At 44.0% G+C, this 14,327-nt stretch overlaps 1 protein-coding gene and 1 non-coding gene across 2 annotated transcripts in view; both read left to right on the top strand.

Annotated features, from left to right (window-relative positions):
* Positions 1 to 14,327, top strand: part of LOC124805552 (neuropeptides capa receptor-like) — a 733,846-nt gene that overhangs the window by 532,913 nt on the left and 186,606 nt on the right. The gene's annotated exons all lie outside the window — the stretch shown is intronic.
* On the top strand, positions 1,343 to 1,417 carry Trnas-cga. The gene has a single exon. It is a non-coding gene; the product is annotated as a tRNA-Ser (tRNA).

Genomic DNA, 14,327 nt, shown 5'->3' with positions numbered 1-14,327 from the left:
CTAATGCAATTAAGGCGCCGAAGCCAATCGTGGTAATCAACAGGCCCGCGCTCTCATTTTCGCAAGAAGGAGAAGCGGATCTGTGTTACATCGAAATAAAAGATATTTCTTTGCAAATATCACTTACATGTTGCTATATTTAATCGCAGGTGCAGAATCCAAGAACTATAAACCGTAATAATTCACAATACTGCCATTGTATTATCATGAATAGAGGTTTCAAAGACTTATTTGTAGGCATTCTTTTGAAAAGGCCTATCAGCACCCGCAGCGTTCAGCACTAGGTGCTATTATCTCAAAATATAAAAATGTATTCTTGAGTGTCCATAAATGAGGGGTCCTTATTCCCATGGAGTCTCCATTAATTCAGTGGATCCTCCATTAACGTGAACGAAATTGGCAGCCGAATAAGACGCATTTATCGCCCAACTACCTAAGGAAACTTTTATTTCCAAAACATTCTAGAAAACAATGCATTCAAGTACAATGTGAAACTTATGTAGAAATAGTGTGTTTCATATCTGAACTGGAACGAGTATGTGTTAATGAGTCATATCTGAATCGCCTTAATTTTGCCAAAGGCTATTTCGATTAGCCTCTAGTGCGGGTAGGATTGAATAGGAAATTAAATAAATTAATACAGGTTGGAAAGTAGGGCTGAAATTCAGATATAATAATATTAAAATAATATATCATTAAGATATCGAAAAGAAAACGGTACAAGTGAACAATGCTGTTGTAAGAGCGGTGGATGTAATTCTTTATTTAAGGCACCTGGAGACAACTGCATGAACAACGAAGGAAGTAAGTAGAAGAGTTATAACCGGCTGGAGTGCTTCTGGTACACCAGATAGGTTTTTAAACTCATACTTCCATTGTATATGAAATGAAAATTTTGCCAGTGGGTATTACCAATGTTGACTCGCAACAGTTATCTATGGCCTTAGATCAAGAAAACCATTCAAAAACAGGGGCTATCTCTGTGACCCTACAGGACAAGTGTTTTTGTAATCTTTCCGGAGACAGATGAAAATAAAGAAACAAATTGGGGAACAGACAGAAGCGGAATATCTACTTACGATAGAAAGTATAGTTTTTGCGGCTGTAAGATTGGATGTAACTAGGACCAAGGAGGTACTTCGCTGTGAAACTTCCTGGCAGATTAGAACTGTGTGCTGGACTAAGACTCGAACTCGGGACCTTTGCTTTTAGCGGGCAAGTGCTCTCCTTTCTTTCAGGAGTGCTAGTTCTACAAGGTTCGCAGGAGAGCTTCTGTAAAGTTTGGAAGGTAGGAGACGAGGTACTGGCAGAAGTAAAGCTGTGAGGAAGCGGCGTGAGTCATGCTTGGGTAGCTCAGTTGGTAGAGCACTTGCCCGCGAAAGGCAAAGGTCCCGAGTTCGAGTCTCGGTCCGGTGCACAGTTTTAATCTGCCAGGAAGTTTCATATCCGTGCACACTCCGCTGCAGAGTGAAGATCTCATTCAGGTACTTCACTGTTTTCCAAGGGTCAAGAGTAGAGAACGACGACCATTTAATGGATAGTTGGTAGAAGACACTACAAAACATACAGGAGCACAATTGGCGTGTACCCTTGACAGCGCACGAATGCATGAAAAATGCTGGTGTAGGGCTTTTTTTAAGCTGTGTCTTGAAGTTAATGGAGACACTGATGATGACTTCGGTGGATATCCTTTGCTCTTCTCAAGGGTTCCTCGACCAAGAATGCCTCTTGCAAATTTCTCTCTGAAGTATGTGTGTTACATAATAGAACACCAGTATCTGATATTTTCTCTGACTATCCAAAGTATTTGACAACACATATCAAATATTATATAAAGGTTAATGTGTAAAGGAATTAATGGTATAACAACAGTTGATTTGAGTAACACTTAGCAAAAGTAATGCAAGAAATGACATTAAATTAATCAGATATTTCAGGAAGAACAGAAAAAATTTAATTTTTGAAGGACCTTTTACTGCCACATTAGTAAATTTTACGGCAAAATATAAAGCAGAAACTCGCTAATTCGTCCCCTGCGGGACCGGGAGTATGTTTAAAACACAAAAAAGTTCGTTTTGTCAGAGGAACACTTTTATCGATCCGTAACGTCACATTACAGGAAAATTTTAATTTTGATGTGGGAATACTGACTGAAAGTTTGTTTCAGTTTAAGACAGTAACAGAACTAAAACAAAACCTAGACACACTAAAAAGTCTTATATGAAGGTGTCTGTAGGGAGCCGGCCGCTCTGGCCGAGCGGTTCTTGGCGCTTCAGTGCGTAGCTGCGCTGCTGCAGCGGTCGCGGGTTCGAATCCTGCCTCGGGCATGGATGTGTGTGATGTCCTTAGGTTAATCAGGTTTAAGTAGTCTAGGGGACTGATGACCTTAGATGTTAAGTCCCATAGTGCTTTGAGCCATTTGAACCATTTTGAATCTGTAGTGTAAAACACATCTATACGGTGCGTCAAGGTATTGTTACAGTGAGTGAAAGCTTAACAACAGTACTGGATTGACAGAAAACTGATCTCGTGTGAACGTTTACGCAGGACGAAAAAAGCCTGCGATGTTCTTTTGCTTAGCAGACAACGACACGATGTTCCGCCATTTCCTAATCCACAAAATGTCTGTTGGGGTAGACGTAGAACTTTGTTGTACGTATTGAAGGGCAGTGTCAAATGCATTTTTAGCATCTGTATGTGACACTCGAGCCATATATTCATTGTCTATGTTCCGTCACCATCTTTCTTCTTTTTTCAACTGAAAATGTAAATGATTTACTTGTATTTCGAGATCGGAACACGCTATTTCGTTTGGATGAGCTCCGAAGTAAATGCCATCTGTAGTATCCATTATTTGGTCGACAGTTAATTCTTCTTCCGTTGTGCAGTCAACGTCATCTGTACTGACCCAATCATTTTCGCCACTGGGCTCTATGTCCAGTTGTAAGATTTCGAAAACACTGAATGTAGCTGAGTGTCTACGTCTTGTTTTCATCACGTGTTGCATGATCTGGTTCATCTTTATTCTCTTCACTCGTTTCATTAGACGTTTTATCGTTAACTACATTCATTTTGGCCCACAGTTTGCGCCAAGATTTTTCAAGCGTTGATGCCGGCATTGCTTGCTACGCTTCGGCACCTATATAGATTGAATTTATCCACTTCATTGCCTGAAACAAGCCGTTGCTTCTTGAGTGCTCTCTCAGAAATTATTCCTATTTATTTTCGATGATATCGCCTCTCCGCCACCCCCCTTGTCCATGGGTCGGATTATACATGTTACTTTGGCAGATGGACGAGACGTCACATTTCCGTGTATCAATACGACACGTTTAGTAGTTTTTTCTTTTAGATATTTTGAAACGGCAGCGACAAACTGGACATGAAACCATTCCTTAAAGAGGCTGGATTCCGTCCATGTCCACTTTTTGTAACGATAATATACCGGTAGTGATCCCATATTAATATTTCTCAACGCCCTTGGTTTTTTGCTTTTCCGATCACGAACGATTGCACCTTGTGTTTGCCATTAGCATATTAGCATTACCACAGATAGCAATAGTTGTTGTATCTTTAGTAAGTTTGGTAAGTTTTGTACGTCTTACAAACTCATTTTCTGCATGAAGAGTTCTTGTAGAGAGCATTTTCTAATTTAAGTCAGACTCATCAATCTTATACAGCTGATCAGGTGGAATCTTTTTAAATTTCAGAACACATTCACTGGCGGCTGTTTCGGCAGCAGAAAGCTTCTGTCCGTAAATAGTTACATTTCGAATGCTATTTCCTTTCTTCCACCGATGTGGTCCGCCTTCAGTAGTGTAAACTTTTCGTTTCCATTGCATCCATCTCTGTTTTCGTAAAAAAAAAAATCAGCGCCTTTTTGTGAGTGGTACAGATAAGAGAGTTTATTTCCTTCTCTCCTGCTCAAACCACGCCAACAAAGCGATGTCTAGAATCTTATCTCTTTCTTCAAAGAACTGCTGAACTTCAGTTCTTTCTCGTCATCAGTCTTCGTTGTATGACATTCAAGAGTACTTCTATTTTTCCTAGGTTTTTAAAGTTGATATCCCAACCGGTTCCTCACTTGTAGTGTTTTGAAGATCCTTACCTTCATCTAATTTTCCAAGCGCATTCATATTCTCTGCTAAAGCCAGCGATACATGTTTACCTTTAGTTGATGCCTTAATTTAGTTTTACACATTTTAATACTGTATGTGGAAATAACGCTTTGAGTAATTTATAAAACAAATGCGTGCCAAGTAACACTTACTGAACGAGTTAGAAACAAGTTTTTTCATGCTGAAACTGATCTAAGTACCGCACTTATGAGGAGTCAACTACCTACAAACAAAATCGCAAACGATTACCCATCGACTTACTATAGTGACGGCCCATCTGCGTAAACAAACACCGGCAACAGGATGGTCGGACTAAGCGGGGAGTCGGATCATCTGAAAAGGACATACATTAAATGTATTCGCAATTGCGAATAAGAACAGTCATCAGCTGTAGAATGGAATGAAGACAACGACCGGGACCCGAACCCGCATTTCCCGCTTATCGTGACTGTACGCCTTACCTTTTAGCTACCTGTGCATGGCTCACGGTGAGATCCAAACTTCCATATGTCGTCAACCACGCATATATGATCCGAATTCGTACATCCGTTATGTATATTCCCGTAAAGGTGAGACCCTGTGTTTGAAAGTCGCTTGTCCGGTATGAACAGATAAATACGATAATGCAGTGCCTGTGTTATTCTGATTAAGATGCAAAGTTCCTTTGTACACGCGTACCTGGTGATGAGGACTGCGGCCTAGTAAGAGGTGGTGACGAGACTAGGATAGCTGTGGGGGACAAGGGAAGAGGTGTAGTTGGTATTGGGATCTGTAAATATGAAAGGAAATATGGGAATGGTGACAAGGAAGTGGAGAGAACGAGAAAGGAGTCCTTGGGAGTGGACGGTGGACAGCATGGGATGCCACTGTTAAAATATTGATCTTTGTTTACATAGGGTCAGCATTAATAAAATGTGTGTGAAATCTTATGGGTCTTAACTGCTAAGGTCATCAGTCCCTAAGCTTACACACTACTAACCTAAATTATCCTACGGACAAACACGCACACCCCTGCCCGAAGGAGGACTCGAAACTCCGCCGTGATCACCCGCACAGTCCATGACTGCAGCGCCCTAGGCCGCTCGGCTAATCCCGCGTGGCAGCTTTAATAAATCTGACAAATTGCAGGGACGGATTTCTGACTGGAAATGAGGGGAAAAATGCTCCTATAAACATGTGTCCGGAAATTGATGGTGTGCGTGAAACGACATTAAATCGTTCTAGAACATTGCAAACAACTGCTTCGCATCCATATCACAACAGATGTTCAGTGTGGCCTCCGTGGAATGCAGTGCACGCGTTCGCACATCACATCATGGAACCGAAAACTAACCGGTGCAAGTATGTGGTCACCAATAATCCCTGCCCACTCACTGATGCTGTACCGATGCTGATGACGCCTCAATCATTACCTGAGAACTATCTCTAGCTCACAGATGTCGATTATGCCGACTAATGATGCCAGTTCTGGTAAAGGTTGATTCGTCGGTAAAGAAGACTAATGACAGAAATCCGATAATTGTGATGGTCTGGGTGCAAAAAAACCATCAACAAACTCCTTCCCGCAGAGAGAAATCCGCTGCCGATAATCCTTGCACTCGAGGCAGCAGATGATAGGGATAGTAGCTATTGTCATGCAGAACAAAAGTAATCGTACTTTGACTTAAACCGCGTTGTCGACCGTCTTGCTTGGAGCTTATACCAGAGTTCGTCTCAGTATCCTGTAGAACCCAGTCCTCCTAATCTGGTGTACGCAGCACAGGTCACCGCCTCCCTGCACGTTTGTCTGAAAAGACCCGTGATCACACAAACGCTCAAAAAGGGCTTGAAATTTTCTGTCATGTGGTAGGTGTCTGTGAGGGTACTCGCTTTGGTACAGCCGTGCTGCCTCCCAACCGTTTCCATCTGAAGGATCACACACAAACACCTTGTCGGTTTGTTCCCGACATGGATACTGGACCATTCTGATGTTTACAATACGCTGCGTCAATCACACAGCTTCCAACGCCCAAGGAACACACGGCACGTGGTCTGCGGAACTATCATTCGTCAGCGTCATCTACCGTGGCAACGACCCATTTACAGACACACATTCATTGCACCTTTTTTCCTCTATTTCCAGTCATGAATCCTTCCGTGCAATTTGTCAGTTTTATTTATGTTCTCGCAGAATAAACCTGATTCTTACGAAGTAAAAGTGAGAACATTTTGTGATATGTTAACTGGCTGGAGGCTTGCATGAGTTATTAACAGGATAAGCCTGTGAAATAAAATGTATGTCGGAATCACAGGTTTACACTTCATTTCACAGTGGAACACACATTTTCGTGGCATTGGTTCAAAATGGTTCAAATGGCTCTGAGCACTATGGGACTTAACATCTATGGTCATCAGTCCCCTAGAACTTAGAACTACTTAAACCTAACTAACCTAAGGACATCACACAACACCCAGCCATCACGAGGCAGAGAAAATCCCTGACCCCGCCGGGAATCGAACCCGGGAACCTGAGCGTGGGAAGCGAGAACGCTATTTCGCGGCATTACGAAAATTAATTTACAACTCATACGTATGTATTACTCTGTGGCGAGAGATAATACTGCAGACCAGACCGAGCCTGTGGAAACTGAACGGTGAGTAGGAGCAGGGAAATTCAGACGTAGGCCAACGATCTTCTCTTTTTAACGAGAAAAATCTCATACATCTGGTACAAATTGTATAATACCGATATTCGATCAGAAGCCAAATACACGGGTCATTCTAGAAAAAAGCTGAATTCTGTCAGTAACTTTGAGAAAACACGATGTTCCGGCCTAAAGTCAAGCGCAAGCACCCCAGGAGGGAACGTTAGATTAGAGAGGGCTGTGAGACTACGCCAGCCAATTGCACACTGACAGACCCCTCTCCAGGAGGTTCAAAATGGCTCTGAGTACTATGGGACTTAACTTCTGAAGTCATCAGTCCCGTAGAACTTAGAACTACTTAAATCTAACTAACCTAAGGACATCACACACATCCATGCCCGAGGCAGGATTCGAACCTGCGACCGTAGCGGTCGCGCACTTCCACACTGTAGCACCTAGAACCGCTCGACCACTGCGGCCGGTCCTCTCCAGGAGAGCAGCGCCCTCTACACTAAGAGGACACAAGCGCTGCGCCGCCAGTTCTACGAGAAGCGTCAAGACAGCAACCTGGATAGGAGCATTCACTGTATTACTTCTCTTCTATGACGAATTGTATATACGGGAGAGATTTCTTATTAGTATGTCGCCCTTTGCTGGCGACACATCTGTTTTCCTCAAAGTTAAATACGGTCATTTATTTTCTGTAAATAAAATTCATTAATACGATTTGCTTGAATTGTTGTCTAGCGATCCGAGAAAGCAGCTTTCCTAGGCACCCCATATTTGACGAGTAGGCAGTATACAATACATGAAAGCATACTGGCAAGTGTAGTTCGGTAAGGCATATCCAAGCTGCTTTTTCTAAAATTTCAACTGAAAATGTAAATGATTTACTCGTATTTCGAGATCGGAACACGCTATTTCGTTTGGATGAGCTCCAAAGTAAATGCCATCTGTACTATCTGCCATCGCTCAGCCACCGGCAAACAGCGGCGAACGTCAACACGCGCAAAGCGCGGCCAGCCAGGCAGCAGCAAAGTTAACACATGCGGACCGGGCATATAGATTCGCCGACTGGTCGCATAGTCCACTTAGAGATGACCGCAAGAGGGCCGATGTCGCGAGGTGGAAGCGAGTCTCCATTGGACCGCTGGCGCCACCCACGCCGTATTCCCAGACTACCAGGACGATATATAGGCCACTGCAACAGCATCGTACAGCCAGTCCTGTGCCTGCCTTCGCTTGTACATGTGACTAGTGACCGCACGTGCTAGGAGCCTTGTGTAACTTAGGATACTGTCTCAACTATCTCGGATGTGAACTGAAGTGCCCTGAACTCGTGTAATTGCAACGGATTGTGAAGTGCTATTGTGAACCAGTATCGTTGTGAATAAGTCATTTAAGTATTTGGGATGTTATTGTGTTATACTGATATAAAACAATAAAATGGCAATGAGTCAACAAGAACCGACGTCTCTGGAAACTCTCATCACGCGGTTTACCCACCAACAGGCGGAGAATCAGCAACAACTCATGGCCGGTCTACGAACTCTTCTCGCGAGCGTATTACATCAGCAATCAGTTCATAAAATTCCGGCCCACCCTTCTTTTGATGAAGCCCTTGAGGAGTGGGAATCGTATGAAACAAGACTGGCGGAACACTTCCAGGCATTCCAGGCAACTGACATCAAGCTCATGAGATCTCCGTTACTTTTCTGGTCTAAACCAGCGGTCTATCATTAGCTGTGCAAGTTGGCTCCGTTATCCGCGCCTTCCGAATTATCATTTCCGTAGATAAATGCCATGTTGACGGAATTTTACCATAAAAAATGGTTCAAATGGCTCTGAGCAGTATGGGACTCAACTTCTGAGGTCATTAGTCCCCTAGAACTTAGAACTAGTTAAACCTAACTAACCTAAGGACATTACACACATCCATGCCCGAGGCAGGATTCGAACCTGCGACCGTAGTGGTCTCGCGGTTCCAGACTGCAGCGCCTACAACCGCACGGCCACTTCGGCCGGCTTTTACCATCACCACGCGCACATTATTTCCTAGCGAGTGGCTTTCTACAAATGTAAAAAGCAGGAGTCACAATCATATCGCGAGTGGGTAGCAGAATTACAAGGTCCCAGCCGCAAATGCCATTTTGTCAGTGCAAATATAAGGAATCTTACGCTGAGGAAATGATTCGTGATATGATTATTCGTGGTGCACCAGACAGAGAATTCCAGCATGACACCCTACAACTTGAGGATCCCTCGTTAGACAAAGTATTGGAACTGGCTCAAACGTTCGAAGCCTCGCGCGCTGCAGGCAAAAAATTGGACACTTGGACAGACATTGCAGCTCTCCATGCTCTCTCGCTCCGTCGTCCGGAGGGTCCCTATACGCCCACTGACGACGCGGAGGTTGCCACTGTCCATCCCGACCGGCGCCCTGCACGCCCGGCCCGATCTCAGCAGAATCCCGGCCGCTTTTCCCGCCAGTGGACCCCGCGCCGTCTTCCGTCTTGTCCAGACTGCTACAAACAACATGACAGGGACGACTGCCCAGATCGCAGGGCCTACTGCTCTCTCTAAACCTTACAAGGTCATTTGTCGTCGATGTGTCGTTCCGTTAATCCAGGCCCAAGAAAACCCTCCGAAAGACGTTAATCAGATTTCCATTATTGATGTCCAGGACACTTCCAATAAGTTGTCCCTGGACGTCTCCATTCACAACAGGTCACTAAAATTACAGCGGAGCAGCAGCTAGCATGATGAATTATGCAATTTACGTACATCTTGGAGTACCCCCGTTCCACACTACCTCTCGCTGGCTATTTGCCTACAACGAACTCAGCATTCCTCTCCTTGGCCAGGTCGATCTTCCTAGAACTTATCGTGGCGCAACATGGATTGCCACATATTTGGTAGTCAACAGCGGTACTAACGCCAATCTTTTTGGCCTTGACATCTTTCGTGCCTTTGGATTTCCCATCAAGGACTCTGTCAATCTGATTTCTGACGAAGTTCCATATGCCAACCTGGAAGACCTTTGTCATGAATCCAAGATATCTTCTGCGAGGAATAGGGTAAAGCGCGCAATTTTCTGGCACACGTTTCCATGATGCCTCGTGCACATCCTCGTTATTTTCGTGCCCGTCTAGTCCCTTTCGCTCTTTGTGATCTCGTCAAGGAAGAACTAGATCCTCTCACTGCAGCCAATATCCTCCAGTCCATGGGCCACACCTGTCGTCATCATCAGGAAACCATCCGGAAAAATTGGTTTGTGTTGCGACTTTAAAGTGACCATCAACTCCCAATTGGAAACAGACACATACCCCTACCTTATACAGAAGAAATATTAGCGAAACTCCACGATGTCAAATATTTTCTCCAAGACTGATTTAGCAGAGGCATATCTGCAGTTACCCTAGGATGATGCTTCTCAGAAATACCTCACACTCAATAATCCACATGGTCTGTATCGCCTAAAGCGCCTTATGTGTGGCACTGCTAGCACACTGGCCATTTCTCAGCGCTTTCTTGAACAATTGGTCAAGGCTGTGTCAACTACCTTGATGATGTGATTGTTACAGGACGCACAATGGACGACCAACTCCAGAATCTTTGACAACTCTCCCACATTATCTGTAACAATAATCTCCACTGTCGCAAAGACAAATGCTGCTTTCTCCACCGAGAAATTGAGTATCTGTGGCACAAGATCTCCAGCGAAGGAATCAAGCCAATAGATCGTCACATCCAAGCACTCATCCAGTGGCCTAGACCCACCAATCTCAAGCAACTGTGGTCCGTTTTGGATAAAGTGTCATACTACCGGAAGTTCCTTCTTGCGGCAGCTATAGCGACGGCTCCTCTTCCCAGCTTTATAAGAAACGGATGCCTTTCACTTGGTCTCAGTCTTGTGAAACTGCGTTCTAGACCTGGAAATCACAACTGCTTACAGCCCCGTGCCTAGCCCACTTTCACCCAAGGCAGCAACTCCTCCTGGCCACAGATGCATCGGAGGCAGGTGTTGGGGCAGTATTGGCGCATCGATTCCCTGATGGCTCTAAGCGCCCTATCGCCTATGCATCTAAATCGTTTTCGGACACTCAGCAAAAATATTCCTACATCGAAAAAGAGGCTCTTGCCATTGTCTTTGCACTCAAGAAATTTCACAAGTTTCTGTATGGGACTAAGCTCTACTTAATAATGGATCAGAAACCTGTCGTCGCTTTGTTCAATCCTACCGCCAAAATTCTGGATTGGGTGGCTCATCATTTGCAGCGCTGGGCGCTGTTCCTGCCCCCTTATCAATATGACATTTAATTTCAGCATACTTTAGAACATGCTAATGCAGATGCTCTCTCGCACCTTCCCTGGGGCCCCGATCCTGAATTTGACAAAGAGCATCTATGTTTTCAGATGAATGACGCAGCCCAAGCGGCAGTGAACTCTTTCCTGCTGACTAATTCCACAGCTGCTGAGGCCACAGGTCTCTGATCTCTGGTGAGTCTGCAGTAGCATTCTCCATGGATGGCCAGAGAGGCAGCCCGCTCACTCTTCTCCCACCTATTGGCACTACTTTGCCATGCGCCACCAGCTCATCACTAGAGATTGAGCTCATGCTCCCTGAGGATGGATAACTGTGAGTGGTCTTGCAGATGCACTGCACTCCAAGGTCCTGCAACTTCTTCATGAGGGCCATTGGGGCATCACCCACTCCAAGGTCCTGGGTTTTCCGTTATTTACACAGGCCTGGCACGTTTATGTATTATGAACTCATTTTACAAGTGAGGGGTGGAAAGCAAACCGATATAAGTCATCTTCTTATAATTTTGAGGAAAATGAAGTTAAAGCTCACAAGCTTTCAGAATCGTCTTGAGATTGCAAAATGGTATAACAGGCCAATATAAATGATTAGTTCCATATAACAATTTGTAAAAATATTTATTAGGTAATGTGCAATATTGTAGCATTAAAAATCTGTGTAACCCTGCATGGAAATAATAGATCTTCTTGATACTGCAATTAAAATGGTACTACAGAACAAGAAACGCTCTATTCATAATCTGATACCAGAAAGTCTTTCCATCATTGGTTTAAGTTCTTCATGTGGGCTATCCCTAGTTGTTCCTGATTTTCCTTTCTCATGGGGAATAAATATGTTGTATCACATACTGATATCATCCCACACGCTTCAAAGTGGGCAACGGAATTGCCCGTTTCTTTCGGAAGTCGAGAGTGGTCGTGCAAGGTGTGGCGGACCCAGTGGACCACACCTGCTGTGGCTCTGGACTGTGACACCCACCCTCTGATGCCGCAATACGGGACGGCCAGTGGCAGCCATGCATCCGACCTACCCTTGGAGCCAATTCGCTAAGGAACGCTACACGGACTCTCGTAGTAGCAAATCTGACACGATCGTTCTTGCTTTAGTCCAGAGAGCCCCATTCTTGTTGACATTGTGTTAGCTGAACTCTGTTTCTTGCTGCATTATTTGGAATGAGTTTTTGTACACTTGGACAGATACAAGGTAAGTAAATCTTCTGTTTGATGCGTTAACTTGTTCGCATTTCTGCTCCTTTCCAGCTTTCCTATGACAACAGTTACCACACCACTCTGTAGCACTCCACTGCTTACTGTTGTGTACAAAGTTGTACACAACAGAATAGATGATTTCGAACTGTTAACTGATTTATCCAAGACCAAAACTCCTTAGAGATTTTACTGAAGTCGGTTGACAAATTTTTCCTTACAAAGTCTTTGATACTTCTCCCATTGCTTTCCTTACTGTCATTTCCACCTCGTTCAGCTTTTGTTTCTCTGCTAGGTTTTCACTTCTCTGGAATCTGTGAAGATGCTCGCTTTGTTTATGGAGCAGTTTACTAAAGGGCTGCTAAACCACATTGGGTATTCCACATCCCTTGAGACCTTTGCTCAGAACATATTAGTCTAAAGCATATTGAACGATGCTTCTGTATTTTTTCATTTGTGCGCCACATATTCGTCCTCAGAACTGAATATTTGATAGTGACTATTTAGATGCTCTCCAAATTGTAACCTGTTACTCTTGTTAGGTAAAAATATTTACCTAGCTTTCTTAACACTCTTAACACACTTGAAGTCTTACTATCATCTACGTTAACTGATTCAGGTCTGCTTATTGCTAGGAGGTCTAAGAGGTTAAGTTCAGAGCTTAGTTTTCTAATTATCTGCTTGAAGTAAGTTCCGGATAGGCCATTCAGAATGACATCACACGAACCCATGTCTCTGGCACTAGCGTGATCAGGAAAATTACTAACGATATTCTGTATGTTCCACCTGAAGTGCTCTAGTACTACATCTCTAAAGCCATGCAGTTTATAAAAGCGTCCCATTAACATTTTTAACGACCTTTGATGCTTCACTTCACCCAGATTAATTCAAACTCGGAAGGTGTTACAACCTCGCTGGATATCATCGAGTTCCTTACAGCAAATATGCCGCCACCACTGGCGACTAGCCTATCCTTACGATAAACATTTCAATCTGAAATAAAAATTTCGTTGCTATTCACTACCGTTTCAACCAACTATCTGTACCGTTGTAGCCCCTTCCTGGGTGTAGTACACGCCTGAACTTTTATTGGGACCCCTAGAATTCAGCACCAGAAAACTGAAGTCGAGAAATTCGCACCTGATACCGCCACAGAGTCATATGAGCCTGTGCGTTAGGCCTTCCACTCTACTCCAAACCAGAGAATCGATATGAGTGGTAGTGGGACAGAGTTCATATGGCCCCGAAGTACCGTTATCCAAGATGGCGGCCATCACACCAAGGGCAGTTGCGGCCTAAAAGTATCGTTATCCAAGATGGGGGCCATGACGCACGTACATGACGTCATATGACATCAGCTGATGATGCATTTGACGCCATCTGATGACGCGAGTACCGTTATCGAGGATGGCAGCTCTTAGTGGGCTACCTCTACTAACCGAAGAAATTGTCACGCCACCTGGTGGCAAGTTTGAATTTTGGAGGGGAAAATAGCTCAATTGCGCTACCTCTACTAACCTAAGAAAATGGCTGGGAAGAAAGGGCACTTGGGCTACCGCCACTAACCTAAGTCATTCGACCGCCACCTTTTCCTATGAACTGGTAGGAAATTTGAATTCTGGAAAGGAAAGAAAGGGCACTTGGGCTACCTCCACTAACCTAAGTAACTTCTTCCTAAGAACTGGAAATAAGTATTCATTTAAACAATTTCAACCAGTACTACCATCAAGTATGCTCCCCATCCTCTTGCAAAATGGACTTTAATTTTGCTCTAAGAGCTTACTCCTGCAGCTGATGGAGGTCAATATTGTGTTGCCTCCACTAGACACTGCTCATTCAATTACAATATAATTTGTTCAAATTTATTATCTACCTACAGCGTTAGCGTCGTGTTACCGACACAAAAGGCTGAGATATCGGTCGTCGGTGTTTTAATACCTGTATTACATGCACTCATTCAGCTCTAGACATAAGCCTTTATTTAAACAATTACAGCCACTATCACCATCAAGTGTTTTTTCCATCTGTAAGTAGGCTGTTTAGGCTTTCTTATTGG

This window comes from Schistocerca piceifrons, chromosome 7, assembly GCF_021461385.2.
Source record: "Schistocerca piceifrons isolate TAMUIC-IGC-003096 chromosome 7, iqSchPice1.1, whole genome shotgun sequence".
In the NCBI taxonomy this organism is placed as follows: Eukaryota; Metazoa; Arthropoda; class Insecta; order Orthoptera; family Acrididae; genus Schistocerca; species Schistocerca piceifrons.
The sequence above is the reverse complement of the archived record's forward strand: the minus strand, read 5'-3'. Positions and strand labels throughout refer to the sequence as shown.